The sequence below is a fragment of the Dasypus novemcinctus genome, chromosome 7 (genome assembly GCF_030445035.2).
Source record: "Dasypus novemcinctus isolate mDasNov1 chromosome 7, mDasNov1.1.hap2, whole genome shotgun sequence".
Classification (NCBI taxonomy): domain Eukaryota; kingdom Metazoa; phylum Chordata; class Mammalia; order Cingulata; family Dasypodidae; genus Dasypus; species Dasypus novemcinctus.
In genome coordinates this window covers 93,538,104-93,557,428 of record NC_080679.1, presented here as the reverse complement: position 1 = coordinate 93,557,428, position 19,325 = coordinate 93,538,104, and positions in this window count along the sequence as shown.

Here is a 19,325-nt window from a genome sequence, read left to right as displayed (position 1 = left end):
GTGGCCATGACAAGATTTGCAATTCTCTACGTTTGTTTACACACCATCACCCCAACTAGACATCACATGGAAGTGGCATGGTCACAGCTGACCCCAGGGTAGTCCCTGTCTCTGCCGATCCAATTTCATCGTGCTCTGCAATTGAACTGCAGTCATACCGGAGAGGATGTATGCACAGGACTCCGTGCCACAATAAAATTAGCAGAAGCTTGTCAGGGGGCATTTTCCTGTTTTACAGTGACAGACCCTGGACAAATAGGTCTGCTTTCCAGAAATCCATAGAGGTCTGGCTCTCTTGAAATGTATATGAGCCCAGCATGTTTATGTCACAGTGTTCTATACGCTTAAGCCTGTTAAGTGATAGTTTGAGAACAATGTTAAGCCTTAGCAGTATTTTCCGTTTCCTCTTCACAGTTTTCAGGGCCTTAAAATTGCATGTGAATAGAATGCTTTATTTTTGATTTGTAGAAAAACCGTTCTCTGCTTAGCAGTAGTAGTAACTGAGAAAAATTAATTCTTCCTATGAAGAAAACTACAGCACAGATCTACTATATTTTGAAAGCAAAAGTTCAGAGAGAATTTTTATTTGCAGTGTGAAATGAATATGGAAGGTGTCCTTCTTGAACCCTCATTTTACTTGTAAAAAAAGTTATATCACAGTAAAATCTGCTTAAGAAGAGGCATTTAAAATATATTTACAAATAGTTTAAAAGATCCTTAGTTGATGTTAAAATAATAAAAGAATAATAATGTAAATAATAAATTATACCATTTGTGGGTTGAACATTTTAAAGCATAACGTGTTTTGTAATCCAGTCTAAAGTAATTTTATTAGAAATTCTGCAATGTTCTTACATCAAGCATTCTCAGAAGCCCTGGGATCATTTTATATTCACTGGAAGACAGAAAGAAATCCAAAACCTAGTTAAATAAATTGTTCATTTATTCCTTCCCTTTTATGCACCAAGATCTACATGTGGTCATTAATTATAAAGAGACTATTATAGCACCATATTTTCATTCAATACGATGTCCTGGTATATATCAAAGAAGTCCCATAATTAAAACAGAAGGGCCACAATGACAATTAAAATTACAATCTATATGGGGAAAGAAAGTACAGTTCTGCAATTTTTCACCCTGTCACTGTCAGCGGCATACAATATTCTGGTCACGTCTCCTGTAAAGCAGCCTAAATTCTTCTTCACCAATGCAACCTCAAAAGCATTATCAGCACCTAAGCAAAAGCCTATGCAAGTATAATTTAATATGAAGCCACAGTTTGCAAGTAATAATGTATAAAGTGATATTTAAGTGGTGTTTTAAGCACACTTCTGATGGCTACAGCCGCTTTTCCCTGGTAAATGCGTTTTCCTTTGAGTAGTGATTATGAGTCCTAGGTGAAGAGGTCCTGTGTGCAGGTCTGTCTGTAAGCCTTACTTCCAGCTGCCAATCTTGACTTCACAGCGAAGAAAAAGCCACATAGCACCTTGTTCTTACTCTTGTATGCTGTCATCCCCTGAGCCTGATAACTGCAAAATCATTTCCACATAACACTTTTCTGCTTCTGCCTCTTAAACCCTGAGACCTACACATTGTGCATGCACTTGCACCCTTGGCAACCGGCTCCCTGGATGCCCCTTCCTTTGAACCATCAGAGTCTTCCAGCGGACTATTTTGAACACTTATCTTGGTAAATATCTGCATTAATGGAGTACAAAGCTTTTTGGTAGCAATATGTATTTGCTACAATTTATTGTCTATAAAAGTCACGGACAGTGAATTATTACTCTTAAAATTGTGTTTTTCTTTATAATAACTTTAAACCGAGCACTCATATATGAAGCATGCAATGGAGATTGAGAAGGTTTTGTATAATAAAACTGTGACATGGTCATTTTTTCCAGTTTTGCATTACAGAGACACACTCATGCATGGTGCTTTTTAAATTCTTATTATGTTTGAGGTCAGGGGGTCGAATGTCAGAAAGTACTGTTAATTTCACGGGGTTAGGGGAAAGTAAATTCAGAGGGAATACAGATCACTTAGCACAGAAAACCAGCTCCTCTGAAGTTTGGTTTTACATTTGTTAACCATATCCTTCAGCTGACGAACCATTGAGACCACGGTGACATTCTGGTCCCCGATATAATGGCTTGACATGCTGCAGTGAGAGTGTGATTCCGTCGCCCTGCTCCCTGTGCCAGCCTCAGCCTTCCTCTGAATCAATGAAGCACTAAAACTCCACACAACTGGAACTGAACAAAGCATGTTGCCATTTTGGCTGTGATGTTTAAATTATAGAGAAAGCAGTCAGGATGTCTTAAAGTTCAATCTGACAAGAAATGTAAAATATATTTCTGTCTTCATTCTCTAGGAAAGTAGCATCTTACAGTGCCTAGTATCACTACCCAGAGTCCTTTTAAAGTGGTTCATAATAGAATAGCAAGGACCAAATTCTCACATTTAGGGGCTTTTTCCCAAATCAAAAAGACACCCTAGCATTGGGAAATGTTCTGGGAGAAAATAATATCCTAGATAATTTTGCTTTATTCACTGGTGGTATAGGATGTAGTTGCTTTATTTTGCTATTTATTCTGAAAGACAAAATTAACATGCTGGCACATATACTCAGGTTATACAAATAGCTACCAACAATGATGATATAAAAGAACAGTTCATTTAGATGAGTAATAATCAAAATATGTTTTAATTTGAGATTATGAACACACTGACCTCCAATAAAATGTGCAATTTTGCTTAAATATAGTCTACTGGGCCAATATAGACAGATGCTGATAGGTTAGGTTGGGTGACTTTGTTTTATTATATTTTTAAACAAGGTTTTTCAGATTCAAAACTCAAACTGGGCTCAGCTGCCCCCTTATAATTAAATTTTAATGACTCAGGCTGAGTGTTTGTGTTTTGGCAGCCTGCTTAAGAGTGTTAGCATTTAAATGGTTACAACTAGACTTTTGGGGAGCAGTCCCATTGCAAGTCATAGGAAGTTTCTCCAAAGATGCTTGGTTTACTGTGATGCTTGTGTGTTTTAGTGGGACAGCTAACATGGTTCAGCCAGTTGTAGTAAGTCATTAAAAAATAGATCAAAATAAAATAACCAGTTCTCCAAATTTAATAACCTTAGGGCCAGTTCTTTTTGCTTCAAACTCTTTTTCTCAGGTATAATAGTTCTGTACATTTTTATATACCAAAGGGTCTAGTGGTAAATAAAAGCAGTATGTGGTACTGCTCGTGAAATCACCCTGTCTCACAAAATGGCAATAACAATCCAGGGTACACATTTTAATCAGTTCATTTTTTAAAAAGAATCATTATTAACTTTGCAGTGGTGAATTTCACTGGCTTCCTTTTATAATTAAAAACTTTTCTCCCTCAAATCCCTTTTCCAGCAAGTCGCCTGTTGCCTGAAGTTTTAATCCTTCATTACCAGTTAAAACAAAATCACCAATTAGGCACATGAACACGTCTGTATTAATCTCATTAAGGTGATGGCACCAAATAAATTGGAACTATTTTTGTGCTTTTACTGTGTTCCTATGGCTTTATCAGGCCCTGTGGTCATATACAAAGACCTCGCAGCTTAGTCATTTAGAGTCATTCGGTTGTGGACTGAATGTGGCATTACCATCTATGGCTGAAAATTGCTTTCAGCTTTTAAACTGCACTGACTAGTCTGTAGTTAATCTTAGATCATTCACTCGCAAAATTAAATGAGCCAGAACGATGGTCTTTTTTTTTTTTTATAAAATAATACATCACAAAACACTTATTTGCCCTGCCCAAAAGAGAGATCAAATTCATTTAAAATCCCATAAACCAGAGTTGTGAATTTTTAATTTTATTTAGTAGCAGAGAAATAGAGGGTAAGCTATCTTTCTACAGCACATCATTGCTATAAATTTACATATGGAACATGGTTTGATGCTTAACCAACCTTTAATCTACCTTTGATGTATACTTCTACTTCAATGTGGTCATGTGACACCCTTATTAATGCAAATGTAAAAAAGACTGTTTTGGATCTCTGATGTAATTAGCCATAAACCATGTTTTAGAAAAGGTGCATACTTGAGTCACTGGAGTTGCCTGTAAAGTTCACAGTTATCATTGCAGAAGAATAATCTTAAGAAACTAAGTTAAAAATCTTTACTTCATTCCTTCCTTTATTTTCTGCCCAAGTAATCATCGAAGACCATTTTACTATCAAGCGATAGTCAACCAGGATTTGATTGCTAAATATCTAATTATATATGAATAAAATATTTTAATTTTCCTAGGATTTTTGTCCTGCTTCTTGTGAAACTAAAATCATATTGAGAGAAAAATGCTAAGTAAGACAAAGGGAAACAGAGTATTTCTTAAATTGATTATCATATATTAGAATCATTTCAAAGACATCATCTTTTAAATGAAAACATTGGATTTCTTTAGTTGCTGTTGCTTCCTTCTCTCCCCAGTGCCACCCCATAATGGGGACCAGGTGTCAAGGTTTTGATTTTGGCAGTTGTTAATTTTATGCTCCAAAAAAACTTGAACCACCACAGATGAGGTGGGGTCACCTTAAAATGCCATATGGAGAAAAGAAGTTTGGTTTTGAGGGGCTGACCTAGTGAATCCCATGGTGGGTGACAGTATACCAAGGTCATATATTGGAAAATAAGGTTCATGCTACTCTGTCAGTGGGGCCGGCACAAGCTGCCTGTTTGACAGAAAAGGCAGTGTGTGGTCTGGACCTCAAGAAAAAGAAGGCAGCCACCCAGATCAGAAATTACCCGGCCGGCCATCCAAAAATGATTCTGACATCAGCTTAGGGAGACCGAAATATAATGGCAAAAACACCAATTAAGATTGTGTATTACTCTAGGATAGTCTTGAGAAATTCATAGATCCATCTTTATATTGTGAAAGTTCCCAAATTAAAAACACAATTGCCAAAGCCAAATCAGTGAAATCTCTTTATTTTTATTTTTACCTTATGTAAGTTGTCAGTATATGTGACCCAAGGTGTAAAATTCTAGACGTTAATCATTCATCGTTGAAAAAATATATATGGTGGTATAAATGTAAGTACAGGTGACAAAATAAACCAGTCAGAAACCAGCAGGAAATTGCCTGCCTGCAACTTTGAAAAGCTAGTATATACTATAATAAGCCATTTTTTAAATGTAGTGTTATAAGCATAAGTACAGGTGCCAAAATAAAATGTATTGCTATCTCAAAGTTATTTTTTTAATGTAGACAAAGCAAAATTGACCAAAATTAACAGAAGGCACTCATTGGCAATATGTTTTTCCAAACATGGACATGCCTTTCTATTCCATTTGCAATAATTTGGGGAAAAAAGGATGTTGTGATACAAAATATTACACCCATTTTTATTGAGGCCATCATCCTCTTGTCATTAAAACTTTCTTGAGAGTCCTTGACTTAAAACTGTGCTTCTTCAATCTTATCATATTGCTACTTTAAAACAGATATTAGGACGATATTTTCCAATAAAATTTAATAATTTAAGAAGACATAAATCTATTTGTCCCTTTTCTAAGCATTGGATGAAATGGTAGATCATACATATATTAAAAATATATTAAAAATCAACCAACTATAAGGTGACCATTCTAAATACGGCACAGTATTAGATAGTTTTTCCATCTCAAGAAAAAATATCTGCATATTGTTGTTTATTTTATAAAATATTCCCTTTTTAATAGCCTGAACCAAATAATTTCTCATTTTTACAGGCTTCACTTCACTTTTCTCACAGTGAATAAATTGCAACTTATTTCCATGAAATTCACAGATGACACAGATCTTTATTTTGCATAAAGGCATAAAGAAGTGTCTAATATCTTCAATATTCATCTGCTAAGTGGACATTTGCATTGGGTTAGAACGGAAAAAGAGCCCCAACCCTCCCGCAGTGACAGCTGTACAAAGGGATGACATCTGACAGCTGTGACAGTGCTGAAGGGAAACTCAGATGACTCGCAGCATCCATGATCCAATTACAGCACACATCCCTCTGACAGACCCAGCAGCTTGACTCCAGCGTTTGGAAGGACAGTATTGATCTCTTGTCAGAAACCAGTTGCCTGCCTGCAATTGTGCACTGCTGAACTTTGAAAAGCTATAGTACCCTCTTAAATGATAGGGGCAGTCAGGTTATAGTATTCAGGTACAAAGAGAGGTGCAAAGGGTATCTGCTAAATGCTCTAAACTTGAACAAATCATAACAATATGACAGTCCAATCATACTCAAGGAGCCCAGCTGATCTAGCTGGCTACTGTCTGTGCTAATGGAAAGACAGCTCTTTGTGTTTAGTGGGATGATCTTGCTTGATGAAAAGGCCACTGCAATTAGTGCATGCTGGTTGGCTGTGCTGGGTGACAGCAGCATGGATGGTAAAATGGCAGCTGCCAATAACCCTATCTTCAGGAAAACAGACAATTAGGCCTTTGATCCTAGCACTGTTCGTCCCCTACTCCAGACCTCTATTTGGTTTTTACTGTAAACCTCACAAGGGTAATGTAGTACAACCTCACCAAACAGAACAACTTGAGCAAGAGGTCAATTACCTTTCCCCTCTTGCTTCTGGTCCCACCTTCCCTAAGGCTAGAAAAAGAGAGAGATGAAGAGAGACAGAGACTCAAGCAAAATGTAACAAATAAATATTCCATGTAAGGGCATTTAAAGGAAACTAATATATGAGCATAACTGGTTTCAGATGCAAAGCTTTAAGATGAAGTTTTAAAAATAGAGTAGTAATAAAAATTTAAACGTTAAAATATAGTTTAATGGCAAATGATGCACTGTTTCGGGATACATGTAGTACTGAATGTTGAAAAAATATTATAAAACTCTAGAACAATCAAAGCTTGTCTCCAGTTTATCTTTATCCCTCCAGGATTAAATAAAGAAGGTTGAAATAGCATGAAGATTTAGAACTTACCAAAAACTTACAACACAAATTGTTTCAGTGGTTTTTATCAAGCGTAGCTCCAGGAGAGATAAAGCAATTAGTTAAGAGTAAAACAAGTTAAATTAAATACTGAAGCACACACATGTATGCATGTGCACACACACAAACTATGCTAGTATAAACAAATCTATGATCAGAAAAATTAAGTGCAAAGCAGCCTGGATACTTTACAATGGAATGGGCACAGTGACAGACTGGGAATCTGACACGATATGAAGCATAAATATATATTTTAAACAGTCAAAGTGTTGTAGAACAGTTTGTTATTGTTAAAAGACAAAATAGGATTTTGGAAATTTAACAGAGAATTAGAGATCAACAGCATGAAAAAGTAAACTTTTTGAGAGCTTTAGAGCAAAGGGAAACCGTGATATAACAGCATCTGAGATAGAAGTGGACATAGAACCAATGCGCCTCAGAAATACAAATCGCTTAGCACACATGAAAAGATGATGGTGCTCACTCATATGTAAATGAATGCTAATTAAAACAACATATGAGATCACAAAATATAAATTGGATAATACAAAATTAGTGAGGTTATGAAGAAACTGGCATTCTCTTCTGGATGAGAATATAAATTATAGCAATGTTTCTTTAAGGAATTCAGCAATATCTATCCCAAATCCTTAGTACCTAAACCAAAGTATTCTTCACCGAACAAAGATTTATATACAAGAACATTCATTAGCAACAGTAATGAGACAAAAATAAAAAATAACCCACTTATACATTTAAAGAGGATTAGTTAAATATGACATCATACATGTATACAATACAATAATATACAGTTAATAAAAAGAATGACATGGATTTTTATAAACTGATATGAGAATATCTCCAATATATAAGTATAACATTATACAATCTATATAAAATATATGCAAAAACATATACAGTTCTGTTTGCATATTTGTGGTTTGGTGCATATATGAATACCCAAAAGAATGTATATGATTCGTGTGTATTAACAGTTCTAGAAATATATGCAAGAAACTTGTTTTAGTGGTTATCTGTCATGAGTTGAAGAGAGTAAGGAAACCTTAATTTTAATTTATATTCTCTTTCACAATATGTACCTGTATTATTTATCCCCAGGACCAGGGATTGAAACCCACACCTCATATGTGGGAAGCCGGCGTTCACCCACTGAGCCACATCAGCTCCCCTGAGTTGTTTTTTTTGTTTGTTTGTTTGCTTGTTGTTTGGGTTTAGTTTTTAGGAGGCACTGGGGACCAAACCTGGGACCTTCCATGTGTGAAGCAGGTGCTCAACTACTTGAGCCACATCCACTCCCCAGTACCCGTATTATTTTGATAACAAATTTTTACCAAGTTAATTTTAAAAGGGTTTGTATTAATGACCTCTAGATGCTAGACCTGATAGTTGCTCCTGCAGACTGAAACACCCTGAGCAAAAAAAAAGGGCACATGCTCTGAATGTATATGTTTAGAACTATTAAATAATAAAGGAAGAACCCCAGCAATTGGTAATCTTCATTCATTAAGTAAACATTTATTAGGCATCTAATATAAGTGAGATTTCAAGCTAGCCTGGGGATATGAAGTGTGATAGTTAGTGTCCCTACTGCCAAGAATCTTATGGTCCAATTGGGGGTACCTAAACTAAAAGATAAAAGGACAAGGAAGAGTAATGAGTATTAGAATAGACACAAGGTACAGGTGGTTTGAGGTAAAATAGGTGACAACTTATCTCAGGCACAGGAAGTCAGGGAATCATTCCCAGAGGTTTACACTAGATTTGAGACTCAGAAGTAAATGCAGTCAGCTAAGTGAAGAGAATGCACAGGTCACAGAATTTGAAGCACAGAAGAGCATGGTGTAGGAAGGGGAACATTTAGGCAATTCAACATGGTGAGAAACGCATCTAAAGGGGAAAGTGGATATTTCAAGAGGAAACAGGGTGATTAATGATCAAAAATATCTGCAAATATTCCAAGGTTTTGCATTGATGAAGATAGTGTAGAGATGTACTTTTCTAAATGCTGAAAAATAAGAATTATCCAGACCCCATGTTCCAAACAAACAAACAAAAAAAAACAGATTCTTGAGACCCAACCCAAGTCTACTTAATTGAACTGATGATCTTCAGGACACAAGCACCCTGAGTGATTGTTATTATCAAACAAGCTTAAGAAACACAGGTAGAAGGTTATATGTTAATATTCTTGTTCTTTGGCCAAATTGAATCCAACTGCAAACAAACGAGCAACCTAAATCAAAATCTCCATCTTTGAATTTATTTCTGCAGTAACACATATTAAATGAACTCTATGACACAAAATCTTAATTCCACCAAGCACATTTTATGAGTTAATTGTTTAGTTTCTTAGCAAGTAAAAGAAATGACACTTCTTGAAAGCACCTAGTAGAACAAAGTCCATAACCTCCAGTCATCTGACATTTTAGTACAATTTATTACTAGTCAAAATTATGTGTTAATATGATACAAATTTTTAAACTAAATGATTCTACTATGAAACTGTTTGCTGACTTTTAAATACATTACATTTCTTTAACATTAGTTATTCCTTCTGCATTAAATAGGTGAATAAGTTCACCAATAAAAATTGACTATCTTTTTACAACACCTGTTTAATAGCATTTGTTTCTTATAAGTCTGGAAACACAGTTCTCTTAAGGCTGTACCACAGCATATAAAGAGAAAATATATTTCTAGCTTCATTACAGCCCTCAAGATGGTGAGCTTATTGGTTTGAGCATTATGCTTCTATTCTAGGCATTGATCTCCTTGTGGATCATTTAACTTTGTTCTGCTCCATTTCAAAAGACTGTGCCCTTAAACCTGTCCATCTCTCAAATACCTGTCATTGGTCAGATGGAAAATGAGAGAAGAGTATGGATGATTTCATAGAAAAATACACAATTATTCAATTTAATTCAACTAAATTCAATTCAACTAAAGTTTAAGAAATACACCCTATATACCAGGATACATAAACATGAACTGGAATTCAAAGATATTGCAGTTTATTAAGGTAAACAGATGTATAAAGAAAAAGAACACTGTTTAGTGTGGAAAACCTACTACCAGAAATATATCCAAAGCACATAAAGTAAGTGATTATCTGATGGGAAGGTAGCAAAGATTGGTGAGAGACTGAGAGAGTATAATTCTGAGCAAAAAGTATAGCATGTCTAAATAATGCAAGGAAGTATGCATGTCAGGAAATGGTAAAATTTAAGTATTGATGGAATATATGTTTTGAGGAGGAGAGGCATTCAGTTCTATTGAGCCTCCTCTCACCTTTTGAAATACACTATCACTCTGTGTTCATGTTCCCAAGGAAGCTCAGTCCAGAACCCTCATCTGCACATGTCAACTCAAGTTCTCAGAGGGGATTATGCTGAGGAGCCACACTCAGCAAAACTGCATTATTTTAACTCTACCTTTCCCTGATAAATTATGTGGATTAATAAATATTAACTTAAAACTTATTATGAAAGCAAGCCCTGGTGTAACCCTAACCTTGAATTATAAGCTTTCCCCAGTAAAAAAATAAATCAATTAAAGATTAAATAAAGGTATAAAGAAGTGCAAAGTCCAGAGAAAATCACACAGTATATATATTTTTTCCTTAGGCTTTGAACAGCTTGTCTAAGCTGTCTGGCAGAATTTACAGATTAAAAGATGTGATAAATAGTAACAGATGAAGACTTGCCAATGACAAGAAGTCTAGAAACTAATATAGAAAGTATATTTCAGAGAGAACATTGTATGAATGCATATTAAACAGATAAAGTAATTATTCAAAAACTCAAACATTAAGAAATAAAGGAAATAGAAATAAGGAATTGTGAATTGGACTCATATGGAAATAGGCCCCATTTATAATTTTTGATGGTTTTCCAAAATTTGTTATCAATACCATTCTTATAGTCAACCTGAAAATTCAGAAAGGAGTTCACACCGGGTGATGTTTTGTTACTGTTCACATTCTGCTTTATAGCTAATGCATGAAGCTATGCTAATTTAAATGAATATAACAAATAACTTAGTGCTTTGAAAATTGCTGAAATTAGTTTTACACATTTTTATTCTTTTTTTCAATTTATGAACTGCAACCGATGGCCTCAGAGTATGTGTGCATGATAAAATTATCAGAAAACAAATTATAAATAGTAATCGCTGACCTGTTTCTCAGTCACTGAACTTTTAGCAAGGGCCTGACCCAAGATGCCACACCTGAAGGCCAGCCAACACATACTCTGTCAGTTCATAAGGTGAAGAAATTTAAATACAATCTGCTACATGAAAAACTGCTAATGTCTAGCTTGATGAAGCCCAGATTCATTGACAGCTGTCTGTAGGAGCCATACAGCAAATTTTAATTGTGAAAACGTAATAGTAAAAATACTACAGTGATCTTACACATGATCTTGCTTCTCATTTTCTCCTAAATCAATTTATACCTATAAATACAATTTGATAACTTAAAATTTCCATCTTTAAAATAAGTTCATTTCAGGAAATAGAGATTCATTTTAATACAGGTCTTCCTGTTGATTAATAAACCTAATAGCCATTGGCCTATAATGAATTCTGAAATTTCTCAACTATTACAATTTCATTATTTCAGTATAGTGACTAGAATTTTGAGAAAACACAAAACATTTCCTTGAAATTTTGAAATAAAAGAAAATAGTTACATTTACCTGGAATGTTTGATAAATGCAGCTATTTTACTTTCTTCCTACTCTCTTCCACGCATTTAAGATCTTTACAACAATTTAATGTTACTTAAAAAATATGAAAGAGTTATACATCCAGGACCTCATATACAATGAATATTGAGGAAAAAGAGGATAAGATATGAGGGGCTGAAATGGAGAAAGCAAGAAATGAGAGAGAGATTAAGAGAAAAAAAAAATCTTAAAGTCCTTGAAAACTTCATTTAAGTAAAAACATGAATCTCCTAAATTTGTTCAAAACAAAATAGGGAATAGCAAAGAATTATGCAAGAACTGAAGATTTAGATAGAATACTGTCAGTATTTGGAATGCATATTAAAACCAAAAGGAAAATTTGACTTACATGAAAATCAGAATTTTATGGAACAGGTAATGAAAGATAATCTATTCTGATACAAACATGAAAAGTTAGACAATGTAGAGAGACCTACCTACAGTGTATTTAGAAATATGGTATTGAAATGTCCAGAAATATTGCCTATGAAGTGACATCAACACCAGGGAACACTATTAATAGCAAATTCCAACTTCCATTAGAAAATAAAACTTTTACTAAGAATTTAGGACAATTAACCCATCCAGAAGTCCATAAACCATTCATTTCTCACTTGGTTACATTAGCAACTAAATCCTACTCATTTGGAAAGCCATTAATCCCTCTAGTCAATTGCACTATTTCATTTAAATATACCATATCTTCTTGGAGATTTGGTAATGTTTATACCTATTTAAGTTTTTTATTAGTGTAAAATAGTTTACCTTTTTCCAGACTGAAAGTTTTATTTCTTCAGTTTATTTGACAGATTAAAATATGAATGAGATGGACCCCAAATTAAGGCACTTTGAAACTTCCTTAAGCTTGGCCACATTGTATATTAATAAAAGCATCATGCATTAAAAATCTAAAACTGCCAACCTATCTCTTAACAAGAATATTTTTAAAATGCAAAATGGAGATATGCTTGTTTTGCAAATACAGTAAATCAAAGAAAAGAAAGAAATAAAGTCTACTTGTAGAATTCACTAAATCCAAAACATGAGCAAAAGTCAAGATTTTTCTCAAACCACACCTCAAAAATTTGACTTGAACAACTGACATAATTTGATAGTAATGCCCTTAGTGGTAAATTCTAATTGTTGACAATAAAATGAAAAAAAAGTGCTGAAGTGAGAAAAGTGTGCCATTCTTGCTCCAGTATATACTCCTTCTCTTCTCCAAATTCAGCCATAATTGTCAAAGTGTCACAACAGCCTGTCTTAAGAATCATTTTCATTTCCAAGTGCTATTAGAAAGATTATGAATTTAAATCTTGGCAAATGGGAAAACTTGCCAAGTATAGGCTACCTAAGTAATAGATTTAATCCTTAAGTAACGAAATATTTGGTAATGAACCCAACAATTCAGAGAAGATGATTCTAAATATGTTCACTTCTTACAGGAGACTAGTTTCAAAACTGACCAGAGGGCTATTCCTTAAGATGTATACCTATGGCGGCTGACTTGGTTCAGCGGTTAGGGCATCCGCCTACCACATGGGAGGTCCGCAGTTCAAACCCCGGGCCTCCTTGTCCCATGTGGAGCTGGCCTATGCGCAGGGCTGATGTACTCAAGGAGTGCCCTGCCACGTGGAGGGGAGCCCCATGCGTAAGGAGTGACCCTGTAAGGAGAGCCACCCACCATGATAGAAAGTGCAGCCTGCCCAGGAATGGCGCCACACATGGAGAGCTGACACAACAAGATGATGCAACAAAAACAAACACAGATTCCCGTGCTGCTGACGACAACAGAAGTGGACAAAGAAGGCGCAGCAAATAGACAAAGAGAACAGACAACTGGGGTGGGGGGAGGGAGGGGAGAGAAATAAATAAATAAATAAATCTTAAAAAAAAAAAAAAAAGAATTATACCTCGTAATACTATTCTAAGATATTTCTGTTTTTAAAAATATGGACAGATATTTTACTATAATCTTATCTCATTATTCAGTAATAATATTAAAATAATAATAATAATATTAAAATAACAATATTGAACCTAAATATAACAATAATACCAATAAATCTATAAATCCAAATTATTGAGATTAATTTCTAAAGATATTTTCCTGATTTAAAGTATAGGCTTTCCCTACCCCTAAGAGCTTTCATAAACCATAGAAAAATTAGACCACAGTCTAAGAAAGGCTATGATAACTTTGAGAAGTCTTTAAACTGAAGGTAGGACATGATCTCTAATGGGACTAAGACCAGAATACCCCATATAAAGGAGCACAGAGCAAAAATCTTTGCTTGAAAAGCAAAAAAGTCAATATGCCTATATTGACCCTTATTCCTCCTGAAGGGGAAATAGAAATAGTTATTTTATCAGCAGAAAATATATACAAAGAGTTGGACAAGTACTGCTAATTATAATTCAATCATTAATAATTTGCATCACTTAACTGAGAACCAACAATAAAATTAGCACTGTCAGAGTTTTGTTTTAGCATCCAAAAGGTTTTACATTAGTCAGAATGTCATCAAAACTAGAAACAGGGAGGGAAAAATCATTAGGATACCTCTAAGGTGTGGCCTACTCCTTAAAAATCCTATCAGTTTATCTTTTGCTGTGTAATGAAATACTTCAAAAGAGAGTGGCTTGAAACAATAACAATTTACTATTCCTCATGATTCTATGGCTTAGCTAATTCCTCTACTGTTTTTGCTGCCACTGTAGGAAAAACTGGGATAAAATGTTCAAGATAACCTCAGAAACCGATCCGCAAGTTGATTCTGGCTCTGTTTGACTCCTCATGCCTCTCATTTTCCTCTGGAAGGGCTTTCATATTTGGTGGCCATAAGGCAGCTTTTCCAAAGAGCAAAGAAAGAGCAACAAGGCCTCTTGAGAACTAGGTAGGACCTCACACAATGTCTTTTCCAACATAGGAAATTGGTCAAAGGTCAGACCAGACTCCAAATACTAGAGAACTGACCACCTCTTTTGACAGGAGGTGGCAAAATATCATGACCATGTTTTTCAATCTACTACAGAAATGAAAGAAGTCTTTTGATGGGTACATATTGGGTAATGAAACCTTGGTGCACTGAAAAGTTGAGTACGATATGGTCTAGGAGAACAATGTGATTATTACATTTTCAAATTTTTCTTGTTTCTTCTAAAAAATTCATTAATATGTGGTGCCTTTGAAAATTCCTTCATATTCTCATTAGATTGAGAGGAAGGAAAAAAGAGAGAGAGAATAGTATGTTACTTAAAACATAATAAAACTAAAAGCAATGTAAAGGAATTTATAAAAAATGACTATATCTACAAATAAAAATAAAACTTTATATATTGCTTCACAGTTTCTGAAAATTCTCTCAACTATAATACTATCTGATTTTATTTTCACAATAACTCTGTGAGGAAAAGAGAAAAGGTATCGTTATGCCTATTTTACAGATTAGGTCCAAATATTTAAGTGAAAGCACTGAGAACACATTTCTGGTAAATAGCAGTGGCATAGCTAGAATTCAAGTTTCCTAAGTTTAATGATCATTCCATTACTTTTCAGTACTAAGTAAAGTTTATCAGTACTAAGTAAGGTTTAGAATATTATTTGTAATTTTCTAAGTATTTCCTATTTTTTCTTTTTTTAAAATTTTTTAAAAATTTATTGAAATATATCACTCATACATAAGCATACATAAACAATAAATATATAATAGTTGTGAACTTATAAAACAAACATATATAATATCAAACTAACATATATAACATAAAACAAACATATATAACATCTCACTCTACCACCAATAACTTGCATTTTTTAAACCTTTTTAACTAATGATTAAAGAGTATTGTCACAATATTACTACTAAACATAGTATTTTTCCTCTAACCAATTCAATTATTATTATCTTTATATCATGCTGTCTATGAACACACTGTGTTTTGTTTTCAAAATTCTTTTTATGAGGATGCAGATTCTGTTTAATTTTTGTTTAATTAACCATTAGACTAAAGCATAGTGGTGCATTCTGTGTGGCCTGTCATAAATGTTCTATAATTATAATAATGTTGAATACCAGATACCTATGGAAAAAACAAATCCAAATATTTTAATCAATCCCCAAATCTCCTATATCATCCATTTGTTATTTTTTGTTTACTATATTTACAGACTTTTAAAAATATTTGATCCTTATCTAAGTAACAAGTAGAAACAAATACAAAAATCTTAAAATACACTTCATTTATTTTTAAAAATTTGATGTCAGTTTATTAAAATTTATCCAAAAATTTTAAAGAATAGTACCTGTATTAGTCAGCCAAGGGGGTGCTGATGCAAAATACCAGAAATCTGTTGGCTTTTATAAAGGGTATTTATTTGGGGTAGAGCTTACAGTTACCAAGCCATAAAGTATAAGTCACTTTCCTCACCAAAGTCTCTTGCCACATATTGAAGCAAGATGACTGCTGATGTTCGGCCTTCCTCTTAAGGCTCCATGATTGCAGCTTCTTCCAATTTCAGTGGTAGGCTGGGATAAGTCTCATCTCTCTCCTGGGACTCATTTCCTCTGGGCTCAGCTGCTCTCCCCCGTGTGTTTACTTCCCAGGCTCCAGCTCAAATCTCTAACCTCCCTTCTCTGTGATACGGTTTCTCTGTGAGTCCCCACACACCAAGGGAGTAGTGACTCAATATCCTTCTGTTGTGGCCCAAGCAAGCCCTAATTGTATTTTATTCACACACAGGGAAACAGGCAAGTTTACAAACATAATCCAATATCTATATTTGGAATTCAAAAACAATACCAAACTGCTAAAATACCCTAACTAAATATAGAAAATTATGTATTGTGAGTATAAATTTGGTGTTATCTGTTCAATATTTCATAACTTTATAATCTATAATGATTTTAATAATTTGATTTGTCACTGAATATTATGAATTGTTTGGGGAAAATGCATCAAAGAATGTTAAATTATTATATATTTAATGAAGCTATCATAAATTGCATCAGGAACATCTTCTTTACAATTTGTGAATCCAACTTTGAATTCTGTTTTTTAAGTTAACTTGTTTATGTCTAAAATATGTTAAATGAAGTGAAGAAAATCTTTACTCTTGATTTAGAAAATTATTGAGTTAGAAACTGACTTAGAAACAGTCAGAAGCATCTGAATCCCTGCTTGTTGTTTTCCTTAATATCTTATTAAACAAAATGTCCTAGAGAACTAGAATATGTATCAACATATGAAACAAACTAAATAGAATGTGCATCAACATATGAAACAAACTCAATAATTCCTCATATAAAGTGTTTTATTAAAACATGAAGTACTGTAATAGAGTAATTATATTCATGAACTTGTTAGAAGAAGTGTAGAGAAAATATTATAAATTGACTTCACTCAAGCACAATTTAAAATTAAAGACAACTAATTATTTTGACATACTGAAATATTTCAAGCAAATAATTCGCATTACTATCTTTTATGCAAAACTGCTCTCTTGTAGTTAACCAATATATCATCGCAATCATCCGATCCTCATAAGTTTAGAAAATGGGAACTTGTGTACCAAATTGTTACAAAGAAGTTTGTCAAGAGAGAATACATTCTCAAAAATGATAAGTAAAAAGAATGAGCAATAGTAAACCATTAAAAGGCAAATTAAAAGAAGAAATATAGTAGTATAAAAATACAAAAAATGTATAAAAGCAGAAAGAATAGAATTTATGTTACATGTAAACAGTTATAACAACTTATTCACTAAATAATACAGCATTAAATTGTATAAGGTAAAAAGTAAAAGGAGGGAGGAAGAGCAGAAGAAAAAAAATTGAAAATACAAAAGAAGTGTAGAAAAACACAATGAGAATAGAATATATAAAAATCTCTTAATTCATAAGAAAAAGTAGAGGAGATTGTTGGAAGATGGCAAAGTAGGAAGTTCCAGGAATCAGTCCCTCCACCAGAACACTTATTAATCAGTCAGGACTTGTTTGAATCAACTAGTACAAAACTCCAGGGTCCAATAGATAATTGTATAGCACCCAAAGAAGAGTGGGAAGAAGAGGATGGTAAATTACAGTAAATACCAGTAAACTCCTCTCTCCACACAGAAGTTACCCTCTGGGTTCCAAGGCCTTGCACAGCTTACCAGTGCCAGAAACAGACATAAAAACTCCAGTTCCCTAAGATCCATGGGAAGCAAGTTCTGATTGCAGACAACTGCTTTAGTTTAGCTACTTCAGAACACTGGAGGGTTCAGCTCTGAGGACTGTCATTGTTCTGATTTGACTGAGACAAATATGCTAGAGGATACTTAGTGATGGTACATTTCATCAGAGCTACAAAAAAGTTAAATGGCTGCATTTTCTGGGCAGGTATCAAGTCAAGAAAATGCATCTTTGGGGATCCCTAGAAGCTTTGGGTGAGTATCCTGGTCCCTCCATCATCCCTTGCCCAGGACAGTTTAGAGTAAGCCAGTGCTCTCATTATGGATCCCTGATCTCGTTCTGGCTAGGAAAGATTGACTTGGGAAACTCCTCTTGGTGTGCTCCCCTCCCAGAAGTTGCCCTCCAGCCAAAAGCACCTTAAAACAATGAAAGTAGTGAAAGAAACAATTGAGGCAGATAGTTGGGGCAAAGGCTTACCTGCTCTAAGTCAATCAGTGGCACACCCAGGGGAGGAAAAAGGTCTATTTTCTGGGAAGGAGAGGGGGCATTCAAAATCCTGTAATCTTCCAAGTCCACCAGCAAGCACAAGCCTAATACAATACACAGGCCAAGAAAAGACAGGGAGGACCCTGCACTTTGCATTTGCCTTGGACTGACCTTCCTGATAAGAGGGCTGAAATCCGAAAGAAAGCACCAGCCAACATAAGGCCAATTTGAAACAAGGCTAAAGGTGTTCTTTGTTCAGGTTTGCTTGGTTTTGTTAAATCCCAACTCTCAAGAAAATATCTGTCAACTAAATAAAAACTCAGAAACAGACATATGAGGGAGTAAATTCCAGAGTTAACATCTTAAAATATTAAAATGTGTAGTATGCAACGAAAGATTACAAGGTAAAAAATGAAACAGGAAATGATGGCCTAGCCAAAGGAAGATGATAAAAATCCAGAAAATATCAATGAGGAACACCAGATTATAGACATACTGGATAAAGACTTTTTAAAAAATTATCTTCATTATGTGCAAGGAGATTAAGAAATATATGTAGAAAGAGCTAAAGGACATCAGGAAAATAGTATGTTCAAGAATATGAAGGAAATACAAAGAAAAAAATAATGGATATAAGGAAAACAATGAATGAACAATATGGGGGTCTCAATAAAGGATAAATTTTTTATAAAGGAACCAAACAGAACTGCTATAGTTAAAGACCACAATAACTGAAATGAAAAACTCCCAGGTAGGTTTTGGCAACAAATTGGAGCAGGCAAAAGAAAGAATCAAAGAAGTAGAACACACAAAAATTGAAATGTGTCAGGCCTAGGAGCAGAAAAACAAAAGAATCATAAAAAGTGAAAATGCCTAAAAGACCTCTAGGACAACATCAAGCATATCAATATATGCATTATGGGAGTCCCAGAAGAAGAAGA